Genomic DNA, 3,341 nt, shown 5'->3' with positions numbered 1-3,341 from the left:
GAAATCAAATGTATATATTTGATATTCTTATTTTTTTCCACTAATATTTACATCTATGCTTATATTGTATTTTTTTCTGTCGTTTTCTATCAAGTTTTGAAATCAACTTATTTTTTTCAGAATTACTGTATCTATTTTAGATCTTTTGCATTTCCACATCATTTTAGAATCAGTTTATCAATTTCCAAAGAAACCTGAAGGTATTTGATTGAGATTTTATTGGACCTATAAATCAGTTTGGAGAAAATTAACATCTTAGCATTTGAATTTTTCTTTGCACAAGCCTTGTATATCTATTTCTCTCAGCAGTGTTTCATGGTGTTCAATGTGTACAGGTCTTATGCATATTTTGTTAAATTTTCTTCAAGAATTTTATATATTTAGGGTACTATTGTAAACAGTATTTTATTTTCATTTCAATTTAAAAATTTCATTGTTAATATATAAAATACAATTATTTACTCTATTACTTTGTTTTGTAAACTTACTAAATTCACTTACTGAATTTGTTCATTCTGTTTCGTTTTTGTAGGTTCCTTAGAATCTTGTATATGTAATCTTTTTTAATGTACAAATGAAAGCTAGTTTTATTTACTCTTTTCTAATTAGTTTGCCTCTAAAACCTTTTTTCTTCTCTATCACATATTACACTGGATAGTACCCATGACACAATGTTAAATGGAAGTGAGAAGAGTTGACCTCATTACTTTTTTCTTGGTCTTAGGAAGAAAGTATTCATTTTTTACCATAAAAGATAACGTTAGCAGTAAGTTTTTTGTAGATGCCCCTTATTGATTTGAAAAAGTCTCTTTTATTCTTAGTTTCTGAGAGTTTTTTTTTAAAAAAAATCATGAATAGGTATTAAATTTGTCAAATGCTTTTTCTGCATCAGTAGAGATGAGCATATGATTTTTCCTTTTTGTTCTGTTAATATGGTCAGTTTTATTTCCTCATTTTTAAATGTTAATTCAATCTTACCTTCTTAAGGCAAACCCTACTTATTAATGGTATGTAATCACTTTTATATATTGCTTTACTTGTCTCTCCTTTCAAATTCTCTGGTTTGAATATCCTAAACTCCTTAGCCTTCCTGATGTCTGATCTCTTTCTCCTCAACTCAGTGAACTCTTGGGCTCTCTTTGAGATATTCCTCCCTGAGGATTTATCCTGAAGATATCCTCCAGGCTGCAAACTGGGCAATCACAGAGCTCGCCTCATTTTTTCTCTTAAGGATCACAGTTCCGAGCTATCTGTTAATCAGTGTCTGAAATCCAATGTTTTCTATGTTTTGCCCAGTTTTCTAGTTATTTAAGGTAAGAAGGTAAGTCTGGTCTCTTTTATTCTGTCATGGATGGTTATAGAATTCTTACCTCCATCCCTACCCTCACCCCCAGTAGGTTTTTTAAAAAAATGGAGTCACATTTATTTTCAACATCATCTGAAAATGAAAATGCAAAAAAAAAAAGTCCAAAATTTCATGGTAAAGAACATTCACAGGAATTTTCCTACCTGATAAGCTTATTTGGAAAGCTATAATAAAGTGTTATGGTATTGGCACAGGAATAGCTCAGTAGTACAAACTGGAGAGTCCAAAAATTATATATTTATTTCAAATCCAAATCCATAAAAGTGATAGATTTGAGTAAATAGAATACTGTATTCAGAGTTAGAAAAAACAAGACATACTTGAGGGGAAATATTTACAATGCATACAGAAGATATATTAATATTCATAATATAGTGAAAGTTTTGAGAAATATAATAGTAACCTATCTAAAAAAACAAATTTTAATGATAAAACAAGAAATTGACCAAATAAACATGAATGATATCTCACTTTACTAGTAAATAAACACAAATAAGATGAAAACATCAAATAGGCAAAAATAATTTTTCAAATTGGCGTAAGGTCTCAGGAAAACAGGACCTATGCTACAGAGTTCAATAGAGGAACTTTAATACAGAGAAGTTGTTGTGAAGGTGTAAGAATACCTAAAGTGTGCAAAAAGGGGACAATGAAATACCAAAGATTAGCAACAATAGGTCCTTTCTTACTGCCAGAGACTGAATGTGTGCTCTCAAAATTCATATGTTGAAACCTAATCCTCAGCGTGATGGTATTTGGAGATGGGGCCTTTTGGAAGTGATTCGGTAATAAGGCCAGAGTCTTCTTAAATAGGAATGATATCCTTGTAAAAGAGACCTTGGAGAGCTCCCTTTCCCCTTCTACCCAGAGGGCAGTCTATAAACTAGAAAGTGGGTCCTTACTAGACAAGCAAATCTGCTAGCACCTTGGTCTTGGATGTCCCAACATCCATAATGGTGTCTATTAGCCACCTAATCTATGGTATGTGTTCTGTTATAAGAGCCCAAATGGACTAAAATACATGCACTGCTGGGGAGAGGATAAATCATTACAGACTTTAGAAAGATAGTTTGACAATATCTAAAAATGCATTAATCCTGTGATTTTATCCTACCAAATAAGGGTATGGATAAAGATCTAGCTATAATCATATTTATTTAATATTTGTTTCTAATAGCAAAAACTAGAAACAATATGCTAATATTCAAATACTTTAGAATTGGTTTGATAGAAAACTATGCTACCATTAAAATAATAAGAAAAATATTTAAAGACGTGGGAATATTTACAAAAAAATTAAGATTTTCAATACATTGCATTACTCTATTTAAAGTATATATAGTACATACTAAAGCATATGTAGTTATACAATTTGCATATTTGTGCATAGAAATAGTCTATATTAAATTATAGGGGGTATCGTAGAGTAGGCTTTTATTTGGTTTCAATTTCATTCTTTTTGCTTTCTTCTCTGCAATCTATATATATTCTTTATATAGATAAAAGTTAAGTATGTACATTCCCTTTTAATTAAATTCATTCGTTAGACTTTATTCTCAAGAATAGATGTGGAGGAGGGCACAAATTTATCTACAAGGATTCATCAAAGCACTATTTTTGGTAGCACTGAAGTGAACATAACCTAAATTCCTAACAGAAAGGCATAAAAAACGCTAGAAAAAAAATTGTACCCTACAGTATGACTCTCTCCCTCTCTCTCCACCCCCCTTCTCGCTCCCTTTCTCTGCCTCTCTCCCCTCCCTCACTCCACACACACACGCACACACACACGCACGCACACGCATGACAAAAAATGGAAATATCAGATTAATTTTTAGAATGTTATGTATACACCACGATGTCAAGTGATTATCTGTTATGGAATTCCATCTAACTTGGATTTTTTTCGTCCTCTTTTGCTTATCTGTTGAATAAAAGGTTATCTATAAATCATCTACTGATATGTATCATGAAT

This window comes from Pteropus alecto, unplaced genomic scaffold (genome assembly GCF_000325575.1).
Source record: "Pteropus alecto unplaced genomic scaffold, ASM32557v1 scaffold111, whole genome shotgun sequence".
Lineage (NCBI taxonomy): Eukaryota > Metazoa > Chordata > Mammalia > Chiroptera > Pteropodidae > Pteropus > Pteropus alecto.
This window is presented reverse-complemented; position numbering follows the sequence as displayed.